The sequence below is a fragment of the Momordica charantia genome, unplaced genomic scaffold (assembly GCF_013281855.1).
Source record: "Momordica charantia cultivar OHB3-1 unplaced genomic scaffold, Mcharantia_2.0 BLBB01000020.1, whole genome shotgun sequence".
Lineage (NCBI taxonomy): Eukaryota > Viridiplantae > Streptophyta > Magnoliopsida > Cucurbitales > Cucurbitaceae > Momordica > Momordica charantia.
In genome coordinates, this window is record NW_028275176.1 from 26,541 (window position 1) to 46,808 (window position 20,268).

Genomic DNA, 20,268 nt, shown 5'->3' on the forward strand with positions numbered 1-20,268 from the left:
ATGATTTATTGCAATGACAAGAAATAATATGTAAACGTTTCGATATCCCTATGTAGGCGTCATCCCCGAAAGGATGGTAGCCGTGAGGGATACTTCACCAAATTAGGTGGCCTTGTCCCTCGAGTATGTGTGAGCCGGATGCTATTCCTATATAGGCGTCATCCCCGAAAGGATGGTAGCCGTAAGGGATACTTCACCAAATTAGGTGGCCTTGTCCCGCGAGTATGTGTGAGTCGGACGATATCCCTATATAGGCGTCATCCCCGAAAGGATGGTAGCCATGAGGAATACTTCACCAAATTAGGTGGCATTGTCCCGCGAGTATGTGTGAGCCGGACGATATCCCTATATAGGCGTCATCCCCGAAAGGGTGGTAGCCGTGAGGGATACTTCACCAAATTAGGTGGCCTTGTCCCGCGAGTATGTGTGAGCCGGACAATATCCCTATATAGGCGTCATCCCCGAAAGGATGGTAGCCATGAGGGATACTTCACCAAATTAGGTGGCCTTGTCCCGCGAGTATGTGTGAGCCGGACAATATCCCTATATAGGCGTCATCCCCAAAAGGATGGTAGCCGTGAGGAATACTTCACCAAATTAGGTGGCCTTGTCCTGCGAGTATGTGTGAGCCGGATGATATCCCTATATAGGCGTCATCCCCGAAAGGATGGTAACCGTGAGAGATACTTCACCAAATTAGGTGGTCTTGTAAATCCATGGAGTATCTTTGCTGCAAGAGAGAGGAAAAAACAAACAAAAAAGAGAAAAGAAAAAAACAAGATGAAGACAAACCTTGATAATTAGGTGAAGCGCGAAAGTTTGATATCCTAATTCCAATAGAAGAAGCGATAAAATAAAATTAGCTCCTAAAAAAAAGAACGCACTGTTAATAGAAATTGTTGGGAGAAATACTTTTAAGTTGAAAAAAAAGGAAAAAAAATATTTTCTAAAATTTGAATACAAGAGAAGTAAAAAAAAAAAAGAAGAGAAGAAAAAAGCAAAGAATGGGAGAAATTTTGAAGTCATCTTTTTCACTCGACTTCTGCTGTGCTTCTACAAATGCACCAGAAGGCTCAATTTATAGGCAACAATTTGGGGTTCAAATCAGAATAACAAATCAAATCCCAACTCAAATATGATTTCTTTTTCAAATTATGGTTGGAAATTTGATTGGATTCTTAATTTATATTTGACCCATAACAAATCTCAGCTCAAATATGATTTTCTTTTTCAAATTATGGTGGGAATTTGATTGGATTGTTAATTTTGACTCAAATCAAATCGAAATCTGACGGGATCTTAACTCAAATCAGTCCAAATATCATTCTTCATTCAAATTCTAAATTTGATTGGATATTAAATTTAAATCCAAATTTTCAAATTCGTCTCAAATTTAAATTTGAATTATATTTCCAACTTTTAAGTTACGTTGGATAAATTCCAAAAAATCAAATTTGAACCATATATCCAGCGTTTAATTTAAAGTTGGATAAATTCAAATTTTTTTTAATTCATTCCAAATTTAAATTCGAATTATATTCCGACTTTTAAATTGGGTTTGGATAAATTCCATATTTTCAAATTTGATCAAAAAATTCAAATTTGAACCATGAATCCAGCGTTTAATTTAAAGTTGGATAAATTCAAAAAATTTTGAATTCATCCCAAATTTGAATTCAAATTATATTCCCACTTTTAAATTCGATTGGATAAATACCATAGATTTGATCCAAAATTTGAATTTCCAACTTTTAAATTACGTTGGATAAATTTCATGTTTTCAAATTTGATCCAAAATTCAAATTTGAACCATAAATCCAGGGTTTAATTTAAAGTTGGATAAATTCAAAAATTTTTAATTCATCCCAAATTTGAATTCGAATTATATTCCAACTTTTAAATTGGGTTGGATAAATTTCATGTTTTCAAATTTGATCCAAAATTCAAATTTGAACTATAAATCCAGCGTTCAATTTAAAGTTGGATAAATTCCAAATTTTCAAATTCATCCAAATTCGAATTTGAATCATATTTAGACTTTTAAATTAAATTCAAAGTTAAAAAAACTTCTGAAAATAATTTAAATTTCAATGGATAAATTTCAGATGTCTCATTTTAAATTGTGCAAATTTATTCTTAATTGGACCTACAACGATATCTTGGTCCACGATTAATATTTTCAAAATTATGACTTAAATTCATCTTTTTGATCGCACAATATTTTCGAAATTCAGCCACAATTATATTTGGCATAAATTTCGAAAAAGGGGCATTTGTAGAACCAAAAAATTTGGGCCAATCATAAACGGCCACGTCATTATCTATTTTATTTAGGGATTAATTATATATTAACCCTAAATTAAAATTAAAGATAATTTGACAATTAAAATATGTAATTGGGTCATATGAGTATTGGGCTTGGAATCGATTTGGTTCACAATCTTGGCCCAAAATCCAATTTATGGATTAATATTTAAATTTAAATAAATCCATTTAAAGAATTGGGCTTGACCCAAAATTACCCAAGCCCAATGACCCACCAAAGCCTATGGAAACCTCTATAAATAGAGGAAACCTCAATCATTTTGGAGGTTAAAAAGTTCAGAATTTCAGAATTGAGAGAATTCACACCAAATTGAAGACTCTCTGAAGACTTGAAGATTCGAAGACCAACTTGAAGACTTTGAACACTTGAAAACTTGAAAACTTTCGAAGAACATATAACTTCGATCCAAATTCAAGAACAAGCATTTCAATCTTCACATCAAGTTCAAGAGAAAGAATCAGAGGATAAAGATTAGAGATTGAATCCACTATACAACACATACTACAAATATAAAAGTTCAACTCCACGAAATATAATTTCTCCGGAAATTTCGTGTGAACAAACATCATCTCTTGATCTCTGTATTTATACTCCCTTATTCTCTTTCATTAATTCTTTGATCATCATCAATCTTCATCGTGGACATGCCCCTTTTATCATTCCTTTTGATCCCAATTTTCCACACTTTCCCATTCCAAGTAGCATTTATGATTTAGTCAATGTAAATTTTCTAGCACATCATTGACAATGGCAATGCTCTTCATTGTGTAGTAAGAGTTTAAAATGTAGATTAAAAAATGTTTTAAAAAAATTAATTTGTTGGTTGAACTACTTTTTTGAAAAAATAATTATGGGATGGTTATTTAAAATAAAATAAATCTTCATGGAAAAAAACAATTTAAAATAAAATATTTAAATTAGAAATTGCAAATAAAAACAATCAAAACCAAATTAAAAAAAATCAACTGCACAAAATTTTGATTTTGATTTTTTTATTTGAATTTGCAATGATTTCTTTACTTTTTTTTTACCATTTAGGGGCGAAAGAAACCAAACAAAAACCCAAACCGAACTGTTACTGTTCGGGTCGGTTCGATTTATAAAATTTTTATCCGAACCGAACTAAAAATAAAATTTCGATTCGGTTTCGGTTGTTTGTTTTGTTTTTGACCTATCTATAAAGAACTACATGCACCGCCTCACCCCTTCCCACTCACAACCCACTCGTACCCTCTCCCCTCCCCCCCCCTTCTATAACGACAACCCTCTCCAGCGGCAACCTTCCAGCGGCGACATCCCTCTCCAGCGACACTCTCAAGCGGGCGGCGGCAACCCTTCTCCACCGCTTGACAACATTCCCATCGGTTGAGACTTGAGAGCTTGTGTGTTTTCTTTTTCTTTTCTGGTCTTAGATAGATCTGTCAATGAGAGACTCTTCGCATTCTTGATTTTGTGTGGGAGAGCCGAGAATGTTTGGATGCTTGGATTTATTCTCTTGGACATGTGAGTTTTCTCTTTATTTTTTCCTTCTTTTACCTCTGCTATTTTTTCCTTTCATCTTCTTAGTGGTGGGTTTGGAGTTCATATTTGCTCTGAATCTGGGCAAGAATAAAATCTAAATTGCTCTGAAATTTTGAGTTTTTTTCCCTCCGTGTAGTTAAAAGAGAAAAGCAAGAAAAAAAACAAGAAAAGAGATTTTTTCACCATGTTTTCTGTTTTGTTTTTTTTATTATTAATATAAAAAGGCCACAAACACAACCTAGATTTTGAGGCCATTTTTTTAATTGGGCCTTTAAAGTTAAGGCCCTTTAAATAAATAAAAAAGGAAAAAATCGAAAACCAAACCGAACAGATTTCAGTTATTTTCTTTCTACTCGAAAACCGACCCAACCCGAGATTTTTTCACTCCTAATTTTGACAAAAACCACCCCCAAATCTAGCCAAACACAAACGCTTCGATTTCCTGAAACTCCATTTATTCCGTCCTCTGATTAGCCTTCTGATTCATCTATTTTGCTCATGACCCAACTCATGTCGACATATTCAGATGATGGTGGAGACGAAGTAGGAGGAGGCAATAAAGACCCGGGAGCGAGATTTGTTGGTAGAGGCAATGGAGGAGAACTAATTGGTGGAATACAAATAGAAGAAGAAGAGCACGGTTGAGTATGAAATTCTGCCAAAAAATCTACAGAGACCAATAATTGCACCAAAAACAAGTACGAAAGAACTGCACAACAAATCGAAGCGAGCTCGGACATTTTTTATTCACGAATCTTCAACAAAAACAACAGTGAGAAGAGAATTAACGTTGGAGGCACTGTGACAAATATGGGGAATTCGAAAAAAAAAAGAACGACAACAAGGCGAAAGGTCATCGAGAGACGTGGTTGGGCTAGCAAGTTGAATTGGATCATCGGATGCACACCCGCACTTCGTCTGCCTCGTCAAGGGAACCCCTGGCCTTCTCCTGTTCATCAACTCGAACCTTATTCTTCTACAGTTGATGTTACAAATCAGTCCCACTTTTTAGGCCAGCAGCTTTGCTCAGCATCTTCTGGGTAGAGTTCTTTTTATCACAAGTCGTTCTTGAACTCTGAAACAAGCTCTCTGATCTCCTCGGAATGGTCATTGATTGGTAGGGGTGGCTTGGGAATAGCCCTTAAAAAAAGGGAAAAACTTGTTAGTTCATAATGCATTAGTAAAAGTTTAATAATTACGTTGCCCTGTCCGACACGGAGTTATATAGTGCTAGGATCTTACCTACTCCCCAAAATTTAGCGTAGGGACTTCATAGATCGACCCCCCTTTTTTTCTTGGTGGCGAGCCACTCCCTAGGGACGAGTAACCAACACTATTTTCACTTCTTGTTAGATAAAGGCTTATAAATTAATTTGCCGAACTTCTTCATAACTAACAAATGAAATCTATCAAGATAGTCCTTATATGGTAGTTAACTACCTCATCTTTTCATGGATAGCCTTAGATACATTCATTCCATTGATTCTGAGTTTTGGGGCTGAAAAAGCTCGTCGATTCTTCCCTTCGTTCCTTTTATCTTGGACATCTCACTTGGAATGCTATGCATTCTTTTCGATCTTGTACTGACGCTGAATACCGACCCAATCTCGATGAAAAAAGCAAAAACGTGCGCAACTACATCAAAAACCTCTATTCCTGAAGTAAACTCTAGTCGCTCTCGCTCCGCTCATATACTATTCGAAACCGAGAAAACCATGGTGGCGAGGAGTCGGTTGATGGAAATCATTTTCACTTCTTGTTGGACAACTCGCTCTAATACCACTTGTTGGAATGGTATGACAACCCTGCGAAGGGTGAATAGGGTTAAATTAAACTTTAATAAACTTTGTTATACGATTGACCCAATTAAATAAATAAGTAAGCTTTTTACAAACAAATAAATTTATCTCAAGTTAAGCAATAAATTAGAAATTCAAACACCTAATTAATTTTACCATCTAAATAATTATGAAGTAATTGAACTAAAATGTAGCAACTAAAAGTCCCGATAAATTCTAACAATTTTTTTTGAAACAACGAAAATTTTCATTAAACTTAAGATACCATTAAGGCTACAAAGCTTTGAAAATCAACTTCAATACGCTGACAAAGAAAAATGGGAAAATCAGAGACCCAAAGATGCATTGACCCAACCTAAAGGGCTTCCATTGCCAAATAATGAGTCCTCTGGTTTCCTGTAGATATGGTGGAAAGAAATCAGAGGATAAGAGCGAGACAGCTCTTTCATGTCTGAAATCCAATTTGCCGCTTCACTGATCCACTCGGCTTCTTCACAGATCAACTTAATTGTCTCCAAAGAATCAGACTCAATCAGGATCTTCTTCAAACCTAGACGCAACGCAAGTCTCATGCCTCGCGAATTGCCTGAATTTCTGCCAAGAGAAGATTTCTGCATTCGTGAACATCCACCATGGCTGCAATCAAGTTCTAATTTTCGTTCTTGATTAAAATCCCCATACCCGATCTGTAGTTGTCACAAGCGCCGTCTGTGTTTATTTTAACCATATCCAAAGGAGGAGGAGTCCACACATTCTTCCAAGGTAATCTCGCATTTTTATCTTGCACACTACATTCTTCCAAGGTAATCTCGCATTTTTATCTTGCACACTACATTCTTCCAAGGTAACATCGCATTTTTATCTTGCACACTACTCTTTAAGGTCTTTGAGTATTCATTTGCATATTTGAAAATCCAATCTGCCTTTTTGTCACATCTGGAACCAATTTGTGATTTGAAATAGCGTTTATGTCATTCCAAATGGCCCAACAGGTGATCCCAACAATAGTTAATTATGATGTTTATAAAATCTTCATCCACTCAGCCCAGCAATCACGAAAACAACCATGAAAACTGCTTTGAATCTCTAGGGACAGGATAATCCTCTGCCAGACCTGCTTTGAGCGCTTACATCCAACAAGAGCATGAGCCACATATTCTTCCCTTCTCGCACAAACTGGACAAATCGATAAGACATTCATCCCTTTTCTCCTTAGATTTGACGTAACCAGGATTATATCATGACATGTTTTTCGTAAGAACACTTTGATCTTGGGGGCAATGGAATTTTCCAAAAGGATTTCCACCATTCCTCCTGATTGTTATCACTTGTTGAATTCCTGAGTAATTTGTTTCTCATTGCAATTATATAGCCGTTTTTAACTGAGTACATGACATTCCTATTATAGTGCCATGTTCATCTGTCTGCCACCTCCACAAGAGTAATAGGAATTTTCTCAATTTCTTCAATATCGGCCTCACCTATCACCTCTCCTGATTTCCTCAAATCCCACTGCTTATGGTCATCTATGAATGCTGCTACCCAAGGCTTCCAGATAGGATTCGGGTTCGGAGAGATCAATCTAAAGGTGGATTCTCTAGGGACCTAAGGATCCTAAAAAATAACGATAGTTGCTCCATTCCCTACCACCTTTCTAAGTCCCAATTTTAAAAGATCCCTACACCAGACCATACCTTTCCAAAAATATGAGGATTGAGTCCCATAATCGGCTTCCAACAGAGAGCTTTCGGTCACATAAATACCACTTATAACTTTTGACACAAACAAATTAGGGGATTGGATGAACCGTCAGAGTTGCTTTGCCATGAGAGCCTTGTTAAAAAGTTCTAAATCTCGGAAATTGTAACAATTAATTTCATGCAATTTATAATAATATAAAATTAATTCCCCAAGCTCCTCTTGATATTCGATTGAAGTACATGACTCTTTCCACGGCTTAGAGTCCAATCGGTACAATGTTCTTTTTTATAGAGCAAGAACAAACCCGGATTCTTTTTATAGTTCAAGATCAAACTGTTACAACGCTCTTTTTCGGGTTCAAGAGCAACTCTTACAAAGAATTGAAATTTTGAATAACAAGCTTACAAACTCACTCAAAGAATGGATATACAAATTTAATTCACAAATTTTGTAAGAAAAAATCTTAAAAAATAAAGCCCTCTAATGGCTAAGAGAAAATAAAATTGGATAGTTCAAAGATCTCTCTAAAAATAAATCTCTCACAAGAATTCAAAGAAACATTGAAGCTTTGGAGAGAAGAAACATTGAGGAATTATTGAGAAAATTGTCGTGTAAATTATGAGAGAAGAAGGATGATGAAATAGGGAGGAGAATGATTTGAAATTGGTTTGAAACTAAAATCAACGTGGATCATTAGATTTTAAAAGGTTAAAAATGAATGGTTGAGATTTAATTTGAAAATATATATATATATATATATATATATTTATTTATTTTTTCCCTCTCAAAGGATTTTTTTTTAAATAATTATTTTTTAAAAACAAATGACAAATCTAAGGTAGGTTTCAAAGTAATTACAAAATTAGGGTAGATAAATCGCAGGGATAGGCTGCGATTTATGTCGAAATCGCGGTCATTGACCGCGATTTCACTAAAGTCGCAGTCATTGGCTACGACTTCTGCCTGACGTGGCGCAAATGGAGCCACGTCTTTGCTGACTTCCCTTTGTTTTTTTTTGGTTAAATTTGGGAGGGGCAGCCCTTCCCCACTTCCTCTTTTATTTTTTTTTTTATTTTTTATTTTTTATTTTTATTTTATCTTTTGAATTTAAAAATTATAGCCCTGCAACTTCCCACCAATATCCCTTTGTTTTTCTTAATTTTATTTTAAAAGACCATAATTTAAGAAAAATACTATCATCTAAATTTTCTCTATATTTGGAAAGTAATTCTTAATTACCTACCACATGATGGACATATTCCTATAATATAATAATTTAAAACAAAATAATTGTAAAACAAACAAAACCCTAATTATACATATCCCAAAATTTGGTTTTTGTTTTAAAGTCATGTATTTCGCGATGCAAACTCAAATTCATCATCTTTGCTAAACACATGTCGTCCTGGATGGCTAGTATTTCAGAGGTTAACAGCTAAGCTTCTTGTAGGTAGAAGACAATGTCTTGAGAACCATATTACTCTTTGTTTCCATAATAAATAATATCGAAGATTTATGCGATCCATTACATCCATTACATCAGGCACATATATGAACTAGTGTGTTACCACATGTAATACACATTATTTTTCTTAAAAAAATTTCACCAATAAAAGATTAAACAATATCACTATTTATTGACAAAAGAATCATAGTATAAAAATGTCTATAAATAATTCAATTATGTTGGTGAAATAATATTTGGAAGAAAAAATCACTTTATAGTTATAGAGAGTGAAAAAATCATAAAACTTTTGAAATTTAAACTCAATTATTAAAGCTTTATAGTTAAATATAAGTAAGGATAAAATATTTCAAAAGAGTGAATGACAAAACTTTTCATATTCAACGTTTCTAAATTTCACACATTTGACTTGGTGCATTTAAAATTTTATTTATTAAGAGTTAAGTTTCCAACGATTTATATTTTACTTAATAAAAATTTTATTAAACTTTTTTTCTTCTAATTTTTAGCATTATGAACTTATCAAAAAAAGAAAAAAAAAATATATATATATATAATATACTACTCGTATCATATTTATTCTCAATCCACTCTTAATTGATTATATTAATTTTAATGAGTTATTATAAATTTATAATTAATGAGAAAATAGACTTTAGAATTTAAATTAAACCATCTTATTATCTAATTATTGATAATATTTTAAATAATTAGTTCAAAATATTTTTGTATTATTTTAAACAAAATATTCCTATAGCTCAAATATGTCATTTTTTTTCAAAAGAGAACTCAAAAAACAAAGACAATTGAATTATTTATCAATATTAGTAGGAGAGAATTAATGAGTAATTCATATTACATAGATAAATTAAAAAACTCAGTAAAAATTAAAATTCAGAATTATCACCATTTATGAACTTCTTAAATAAAAATAATAATAATACTTATTGTAAAATAAGTTATAAACACTTATAGCAGGGATTCATACCTATGTTTCAAAAAACATTTCTCAAAGATTGTCCATCTTTGATTGATATGTATGAAACCAAACTATAAATAACAGTCTTAAAACTTCTATAAATTGAGATACTCAAATCACAATGTGTTAGGTCACTGTGCAATATAGTCTTGTTAAATCTATAAAATTTAGAAGAAGAAATCAATAAATAAAAAGAAACAAATTAAGAGAGAGTTAAATTGTTGCAACAAAAAAAATAGAGAGGAACTTCATATAAATATACGTAGGAGATGAAGTTGGAAACTTTTGAGATTCCAACACTTTTAATTACATTATTAATTCAAATTAAAGTAAAATCATAAATGGTTAGAAATAAATAAACAAAACTTGTTGTATTGAGACTATTCACATCCATAACATTGATATTTTTATTAATTAAAATTATTAAAATTAAAAAGGTATGTTTAGTAAAATATAAAAATTTGATAAATGACAAAATTGTTTAAAATTTGTTTTTTCAATATCCTCCCTTTTTAATATAGTATAGATGTTCGTGAATTCCCCAACACACGAGTATTCCAGCATAATATTTTCATGGATGCTCTCAATAAATGTTGGCTCGTAGCTTTTGCTAATTTTAATCTTGATACCTCTTCAAATTGGCTTGGTAATGTTAATCCAGACTTTAATACTCATACTTTCACCTAGTAGAAACCTTCCTCGTCACAATCTACATCTTCGAAAACATCGGTAGCATTGCCCAGGCGAATCCTCATTGTTTTATTCATACATACCAGAGGTAAGTAATAAAAAAGAATCTATATAGTCACAAATTTGAACTCCATATCAGATGGTTTAATCATCCTTTGTGACAGTTTCAAAATAATGAGAGATTTATCAAAAGACCATGGACCCATCTTCAAAATCTTCATATGTAAGCACTCTTTTCTAAAACAAAAAAGAAACAAATTTCCTCCAAATATGTTCCATAGCTAATGAACTCTCCACGAAAGTCTTCCTTGAAACCTCACTGGATATAACTCTGTTTGCAAGAAGCTTCCCTACAAGACACGGATCAAAACGTTTGCCCGTAACCACAGTCGAAGTTTGGTCTGTTGGAATTAATTAAATTAATTCCTTAAATGGGTAACAATTTCTTGTAAATTGTAGGTATTGCTATTCAGGGGAAAATAAGTGGTTTAATTAAGATCCATAAACTTCCAATTAGTGGTGTGACCTGTTGGGTAGATACCGACCCGTTAACCCTATGGGATTATGGGAAACCCTAGAATCAGTCCTCATATTTGGTCTAAGCTGCATAACTAAGGAAGACTCAAACCACATAGATTCTACTACAGTAAATTGGGAATATCTTCTCATAGATCCAGGTAATTCGAAATAACTTATAGTTCTTTGACTTACTCCCATGCTCAGAGGTTCTATTGTTGAGTGAACAAATGCCAAATGTTTTCTAAAGAAAATGGAGTAGTACTTTACAAAAAACGATAAGGGTGAAGTGAGTACCCTTATGGTAAAACTCACCTCTTCAAGATACGTTGGTAAAGGAAACATAAGGGAATACATAATGCAAATGTCAAATGTTGCTGCAAAACTTAAGGCACGGAAGTTGGAAGTTTCTTAAGACTTTTTAGTGCATTTGGTTTTTAACTCTCTTCCAGCAGGATATAGCCACTTCAGGGTGAGTTACAACACTCAAAAGAACAAATGGTCCCTGAATGAGCTAATCTCTCATTCTGTTCGAGAGGAAAAGAGGATGCAACGAGAGAAGATAGAAAGTGTTCACATGACTTTTACCTGAAATAGTGTAAAGAGAAAGAGAGTGAATGATACTGCGAATCTTCTAGCAGAAAAAGAAAAGGAAACGGGATTCAGGACCCACTTTTTGCTTTTGCAAGAAGACTGGGCACATGAAAAAGCAGTGTGCCAAATATGTCGTCTGGCTATTGAAGAATGATATGTTTCTCTCCCTTATTTGTTATGAGATTAATCTAGCTTCTAGACCTATGCAAATGTGGTGGGTAGATTCAGGTGCTACTATTCACATAAGTGTATCTATGCAGGGTTGCATTTGGAGCCAACCGCCACGTGATACTGAGACTTTCATCTACGTGGCTGACAACAATAGGGCAAAAGTAGAAGCAATAAGAACATTTAGATTATCTTTAGGAACTGATTTTTATTTGGATTTGTTAGAGACTTTTGTTGTTTCGTCATTCAGACAGAATTTAATTTTTGTTTTTTCATTGGACAAATTTGGTTAGTCTTGTTCATTTGCATGTTTCATATATCACGTGGTATAAAGCAAAAATTGAATGTAAATTTTGGTACACTATGACATAAACGATTAGGACATATCTCTAACACTAGAATTAAGAGACTTGTGAATGAAGGAACTCTTAATTCACTTGACCTAACAGATCTTCAGGTTTGTGTTAATTATATCAAAGGAAAAGAAACAAACAAGATAAATATAGGTGCTGGAAGAGCTAAAAAAGTCTTAGAAATGATACATACTGACATATATGTGGACCATTCCTTACAGCTTCATGTAACGGACAATAATATTTTATCACGTTCATCGATGACTATTCAAGATACTGCTACCTATATTTAGTTCATGAAAAATCTCAAGCTCTAGACATGTTCAAATCTTTTAACGCAAAAGTTGAACTTCAACTTGATAGAAAAATTAAAACCATCACATCTAACCGTGGAGGAGAATATTATGGTCGATATGATGGATAAGATAAACAACGTCCATGACTCTTTGCACTTAACAATATGGTATAGTTCCTCAGTACATAATGCCTGGGAAACCTAGCATGAATGGAGTTGGTGAGAGGCGAAATAGGATTCTTAAATATATGGTAAGAAGTATGATTTCTCATTCTTTATTGCTAGAATCTCTTTGGGGAGAAACATTAAAAACCACAGTGTACATACTTAACAGAGTACCAAACAAAGTAATAAAGAAAACCTCATATGAGTTGTAGACAGGAAAAAGACCAATTCTAAGGTATTTACATATTTGGGATGTTCAGCGGAAGCAAAGCCTTATAGTCCAAATGAAAAGAAACTGGACTCAAGAATCATAGTTACTATTTTGTTGGGTATGTTGAGCATTCTCGGGGCTTTAAGTTCTATAATCCCACTTCAAGAACCCTTTTCGAGACGGGAAACATTCGATTTCTTGAAAATATTAAGTTTAAGGGGAGAAATAAAAGTAGAGATGTTGTCTTTGAAAAAAAAAATACTACTATTAGGAATGACGTGGTTACCTTACTTACCGTCGTTAGTAAAGTAGTTTTAGATAATAACACTCAAGATGAAGTTCCAACATTTGATGCGATTACCTCTCAAGACAACACCGAGGACACATCACTCTACCTCATAGATCAATCTCAACATACTCAATAAGTGTCATTAAGAAGATCCACTAGAGAAAGAAAAAGTGCAATGTAAGATGATTATATTGTATTTCTTCAAAAACATGAGAATAACATTAGCTTTACAGAAAATGATCCTATCAATTTTTGACAGGCAATGAAAAGTTCTAAGGCAGATAAGTGGATTGAGACTATGCAAGATGAGATGAAATCCATGAGTGACAATGACATTTGAGATCTAGTTGAGTTGCCTGTAGAAAAGAAACCTATTGGTTGTAAATGGATATTTAAAACTAAAAGAAATTTGAAAGTTAACATTGAAAGATATAAATCACGTTTTGTTGCAAAAAGTTTTACTCAAAAGGAAGACATAAATTATAAAGAGACTTTCTCTCCAGTTTTTTTTAAAGACTTTTAGAATTATTATGGCACTAGTGACACATTTTGACTTAGAGTTACATCAGATGGATGTTAAGACGACTTTTCTCAATGAACACATTGTTGAAACCATTTACATGGAGCAACTATAAAATTTTGATTTAAGAAATCCAAAGTCAACGGTTTGCAAACTAAATAAATCCATCTATGGACTTAAGCATGCTTCTCGTCAATTGTACCACAAATTTCATAATATTATTACTTCTTTTGGTTTTGAGGCTAATCTAGTTGATGAACGTGTGTACTGTAAGAATAGTAAGAGTAAATATATCTTCTTAGTATTATATGTAGATGACATCTTATCGGCTTGCAGTGATTTAAACCTACTACAGGAAACCAAGAACTTTTTGACAAAGCATTTTGAGATGAACGATCTTGGCGCTATTTTGTCTTAGGTATATAGATACTGCGAGATCATTCAAGATATCTTAGGATTATCACAAAAGAGTTACATTGATAAAGTATTTGAGTAGGTATGACATAAATGGATGTTAACCAGGAGATACACTCGTAGCTAAAGGAGACAAATTTAGTTTGCTAAAAAGTGATCATGAAAGGAGTGAGATGCAAAAGATTCCCTATTCATCAACCGTAGGGAATCTAATGTACATTCATGTTTGCACTCAACCTGATATAGCTTTTATAGTGGGAACGCGGCAGATATCTTAGTAATCCAGGTATGCAACACTAGAAAGCAGTCAAGAGGGTTATGAGATATTTGCAAATAACTAAATATTACATGCTCACATATCGGAGATAAGATAATATAGAGATCATTGCCTACTCCGACTGTGATTTTGCTGTTGTTAAGATAGCAAGCAGTCTAGATCTGGTTATATTATTTACATTATGGCAGAAGGTGCTATTTCATAGAAAAGTGCAAAGCAATCACTTATAGTCCCTTCAACAATGGCAGTAGGGTTTGTGGCATGCTATAAGGCATCGATCATAGAATATAGCTTAAGATTTTTGTCACAACACTTAAGATAATTGACAATATTGAAAGACCATTGAGAATTTACCGTAACAATAATTAAGCAGTGTTGTATTCCAATCACAATAGGAGCTCGATAAAGTCAAAACATATTGACACATACAGTATCTTGTTGTCAAGGAGTGAGTTCAAAATAATCTGATAGCTATAGAACACACATGAACACATAACATGGTAACTGTTCCTCTTACTAAAGGCTTAGTACCTAAGAACTTTCATGATCATGTAACTCGTATGGGTATCATTTCAGTAGATAATGTCTTGGTTGAGTGGGAGTAATTTTACTTACAACTATGTTCTTCTATACTTTTTATGTAGAATAAAGATAATGATTTATTTGAATTCACAAAATATACTTATATATGTTTATTGTATTGATATTTATAAAGTATGATTATGACCAGTTGAGAATAGACATGAACAGATCACTATGAACGTAATTCTCATGCTGCTCTTCCACACTTGATCTATGTCATCAAGTATATTTGGTGTGGTGATTATTAAAGGTTGAGTTGCACTTTCACATGTAATAAAAATCGCCTTGGTTCCACATTGGTCTACAAGATGAACCAGATTATAACTAAAGGAGGTTTGTTTTTTTAATAATATTTGGTTGTGCACTAAAGGTTAAAATTCATATGATTTATCATAGAATCTTGTTACCCAAGTAGGATATTGTTGGAATTAATTAAAATAATTCCTTAAATGGGTAACAATTTCTGGTAAATTGTATGTATTGGCCGTTCATGGGTAAAATAAGTGGTCTAATTAGAACACATAAACTTCTAATTAGTGGTGTGACTTGCTGGCCCGTTGACCATAGAGGATTATGGAAATCTTAGAATCAACTTATAAATACAGAATTATGGTCTCCAACATACTATGCTTCTTTATTATCCTATTTCTCATCTAATAGGGAGGATGCCCATCTTTGGCTTAAGCTGTATGGTTGAAGAAGACTCAAACCACGCAGATTCTACTACATAAAATTTGGAATATCATCTCATGTATCCAGGTAATTTGAAATAACTTATAGTTCTTTGGCCTATCATGCTTATAAACACCGTACTTGGTCCGACTCTCTTTTGTTAAAAAAAATTATTATTATTTATTTTATTAAGTGTTATTTAATTGTCTGGCTTAAAATAACATAAGGTTTTAATGTAATTGTTTTTTTTGTTAAAAAAAGGTAACATTAGTTTTAAGGTAAAGTTTTAATTAAATTAAATTTTAAAAATAGATTTTTGTTTTAAAAGAATTTGATTTATAATTAAAATAAAAAATAAATAAATAAAAAAGATTTGTTTTTAAATAAAAGAATTTTGTTAAATAAAAGTATTTGTTTTAATTTAAAAAAGATTTTTTTACTAAAATTAATATTTAATTTTTTTTAGTTTGTTATCTTTCTCGTCAAAGTCCTGTTATGTGACCACTCCGACGAGTAAACGCGTAGGTGAGCAAAGGTGAAGAAAGCAAGATCTTTAATATTTATTTGGTATGCTGTTATATGTGAATGTGCATTCAATTCATGATTTTCAATATTTTTAGTTTGTTTTTTTTATCTTAATTTTGTGGATATTTCTCCATTCTTAAGTTTTTGTGCAGATTTGAATTAATATTTTATAATGCTACATGTGAAGGTTTTGGGAAGGTTCAACAACTATTTAACAGAGTAATAGGATGAGATATTTTAGGATTTTTGAATTATAAAACATTAACGAATTTGTAGGATTACAGGTTTATAGTTTTAATATTTTAAGTTGTAGAATTAATATTCTGTGAGGTTGATATACGTTTAGACTTTGTAGATTTTTTTTAAAATCATTTTGACTGCAATTAGTTATTAGTGTGATAAAATATTTTGATTACTCGTGCCAAATAGTTAGGTTCGTGACACAATTATTTATACAAATGGTATTTCTCTGTGATAAAATATTTTGCCCAATTATGTATTTTTTTTAATATTTCAAAGTTAATGCATAATTTTAAGGATTAGATTTTGTAGATTTTTTTCTTTTTTTTTTCTCCTCTAAAAAAAAGACTAGTTTAAGCTTTCTAATAATTTAGGTACGTGGTTTATACCTTGAAATTATGTTGGTATCTGGATATTTATGTTGGGAATTCGATTTGAGTTGGTTTATGATCGTTGTTTAGAAATAATGTGGTTGGTGATATTTAAGATTATAATGTTTAGATCTAAGTTGTGATCGTGGATGTTTAAAGTTTTGATATTTGAATGCTCTATCACTGTTTGTAATCGTTAAATATTGTGGGTGTTTAAAGTCTTGGATTTTCGAACTAATTATTTCTATTAATTTTTTTATGCTATTGATGTCATTTTTTTAAAGACACACAAATCCTAAGTAGTGTGTTTTTGTTGAGTAGTTTTTGGTTTTCGTGCAAATAATAAAAATATTAAAAAAATCTTTGTTTGAATCCATGGTTAATAAAATAAAAGTTTTAAAATGAAAAAAAAAATATTCCCGTATTAAAAAGAAAAATATTTTTTTTGTTAAAGAAAGTTTAAAAATAAAGGTTTGTTATTTGAAAAGAAATTAAATTTACATTCTAGGGTGTTACGCACTAGTAAGAGGTTTGAGTTTTTATATTTATGATTTTGGTTCAAGCCTTTTTGTGTGTAGGAACCAAGTCCTTTATTTTACTTATCATTATTTATTATTTATTTTTAAATAATTATTTCAGAAACTCCAATGATAGAGATTGGAGTCTTTCTGATACTCTTGAGGTGATAAATTTTTATAATGGTTTCCGTGCCACTCACACCTATCAATTCATATTTTATTACGAAGTGTGAATTAATAGATTGTGGGACATTTAGATATTTTTCTTTTGGACCAAATAAAATAACAAGATAATTTTAGACAAAAATATGGTACCGTTTTTAAAATAAGTGTCGTAGGATGCTAACACTTTCCCTACACTCAGTCGACACCTAAACCAAAAATCAGTTTTTCGCAGACCAAGTTTTTTAATTAGGTGACCAATCACACATCGTAGATGATTGGTGGCGACTCTAAACCCTTATCTCGAAACAGACCCTTCAAGCGATGACGTCGGCCGCTCCGTGTCGCGATAACGTTGAGACAGCTTAACGACTCCACTGGGAACTATTGAGAGTCAAGCCATATTTTTGTCGTTTATTATCCGTTATAAACTATTTTGGTCCATCATTTTTTTGTGTGTGCATATATTGTCCTTATTATTTGCTTTTATAATTTCATATTATCATGCATTTCACACAATATATGAGCCTCCTACCCAGACTTTACTTTAAGATTAGACTGGAGATTGAGTAGTGTGACATTCGTGGAATTTCGGTTGCCCTGCGGCGTATGGAATTCTCACTCAAATGGACCTTACTGCGAAAGCATATGAAAAATTTGGGGGTCGTTTTCCTCTAAGTTGTGTAAGCATTAACTTTACGCTCATTTTAGCACTAGCATAAGTTTTCGCTGTTTATTTTTTGTTTAGTTCTGTTTCGGTTGGTGTTAATAAAGTGAAGTATTTAAAAGAGTCTCATTGCATTTACATAAGCTTTTCATTTTTCACTTTATTTATTTATTATTATTATAATAATCGTTATTTTTTTACAACAATTAAAAAAAAATTCACAACTTTCCCTTTTCCTTTAAAATTATTTTCCGCCAATTGTACCGAAATTGACCTAAATCTTAAATCATTAATATTGACAGTAAATTAAAGCATGAGTTCAAGTAAGACTCCTACCCAAGAATGGAAAGAGCAAGACCAAGAAAATGTTCATCAATGGTCAGAGAACATGCAGCATACTTATGGTGATGCATTATCATAGAATGTCGTCACACCATTTCAAAGTGTAGCGTTCCCAGAAAATCAGTTGGATGCCTTGAAACGATTATGGGAAGACTTAAGACCAGACAGAAATACTCAGTTCATAAAAAAATATGGCCTCATAGCACAGCTCAAATCGAGTACGGTGTCAAGCATGGTCGATTAACTAATATTGCTAGTGAGACATCAACCACAAAGAAGACAAGTTCTTCGAAGAAGAAAAATGGTAAGGTGCAAATGGTAGGAGCATACCGACACTCTTGAAAATAACAACCGTATGGTCGGACGATATGCTCCATATTATTATCCATCACCATACGGGTATAATCAACAGTATGTAAATAATACAACTTCACATTACTCTCCTTATGCCTTTCAAAATTTTCGACCCCCGGCTAGTCAAAATTTCCCACCTAGGGGTCAGTAGCATAATACGTTCTATACTCAGAGGCAGCAGAATAATAAAGGGGCACGTAAACAGACTCAATTCAACCCAATCCCCATGACTTATACTAAGCTTCTGTCTTAGTTATTTTAGAATAATCAGTTGGCGCTTGTACCTGTAGATCCGATTAAGCTTTCATACCTAAGATGGTATGATGCAAATGTCCGTTGTGACTATCACGCATGAGCCGTAGGGCATTCAACAGAGAACTGCACTGCATTGAAATACAAAGTTCAAGCTTTAATCAAGGCAGGTTGGTTGAACTTTAAAAAATAAAATGGGCCTGATGTAAGTAATAATCCACTACCGAATCATCAGAACCTCCAAATAAATGCAGTTGAATGCTAAGGGATCGAGTCAAAGAGTAAGGTTGCAGAAATTACAACCCCTATACAGGAATGATTTGAAATCCTCTTAGGTGGTGGGTATGTATCAGTGGAGTACCTATGCCCAAACTTCAAGTATAAAGGGTATGGTGAAAGTCTGACGTGCCTGTTCCATGCTAGGGCAAAAGGACACTCTCTAGAGCAATGCAATCATTTTAAAAAGAGAGTTTAAGAGTTGTTAGACTCAAAAGTCCTTTCTGTTACAAAATCTCACCAGAAGAAAGGGTAAATGTTGTGAATGATGTCTCAGCAGTTGAAAGCTCAAATGCCGCTCTTAAGCCAAAACCCTTCACCATATTTTACCTTGAAAAGCCTGATGCACCCAGCAATAGTCGGAAACTGATCACTATCACGGTCCCAGCTTCTTTCGAGTATAAAAGTTCCAAAGCAGTGTCTTGGAGATATGATTGCAAGGTAACTGTCTGACAAGAGGTATCATCTCCTTCACTCTCAGTTGACAATATCATCGGGGTAGGAGGTTTGACACGAACTGGGAGATGTTATACACCAGATAGCCTGCTAAAGCGTGTGAAGGAGCCTACTAGTGAAAAAAATAAAAAGAAAGCAAGTGAGAAGAAGAAGGAGAAACATACCAAAGCTCTTCACATCTCAATTAAGTGTAAAAACTTCCTAGTAGCAAAAGTCCTTGTTGACAATTGATCTTCTTTAAACATAATGTTGAGATCCATGCTAGAGAAGTTACTGGTCGATATGTTTTATATGAGGCCTAATAATGTGATAGTAAGAGCTTTCGATAGAGCTATCAACGCTGTTGTTTGGGATATTGAGATCCCAATCCAGATAGGTCCTTTCCCAATCCAGATAGATCCTTACACATTTGACATAACATTTCAGGTTATGGACATTACATCAGCTTATAGTTTTTTGTTGGGGCGATCATGGATACATTCGGCAGGGGCAGTTCCATCTACTCTACATTAGAAAATTAAATTTGCGGTTGACCAAAAGTTGGTGATCATATCAGGACAAGAAGACA

The 20,268-nt window shown here is 33.1% G+C and overlaps 2 long non-coding RNA genes across 3 annotated transcripts; one reads left to right on the forward strand and one right to left on the reverse strand.

Annotated features, from left to right (window-relative positions):
* Positions 1-4,557: 4,557 nt before the first annotated feature.
* On the reverse strand, positions 4,558-5,704 carry LOC148207943 (uncharacterized). Its single transcript, XR_015787564.1, has 2 exons — positions 5,090-5,704; positions 4,558-4,987 (listed from the first exon to the last, which is right to left on the reverse strand). It is a non-coding gene; the product is annotated as an uncharacterized LOC148207943 (long non-coding RNA).
* Positions 5,705-5,842: 138 nt separating this feature from the next.
* Positions 5,843-6,954, forward strand: LOC148207944 (uncharacterized). 2 transcript variants are annotated; one of them, XR_015787562.1, is made up of 2 exons: positions 5,843-6,408; positions 6,450-6,954. It is a non-coding gene; the product is annotated as an uncharacterized LOC148207944 (long non-coding RNA). The 2 variants fall into 2 exon arrangements; XR_015787563.1 differs by having other exon boundaries at positions 6,639-6,954.
* Positions 6,955-20,268: the final 13,314 nt, after the last annotated feature.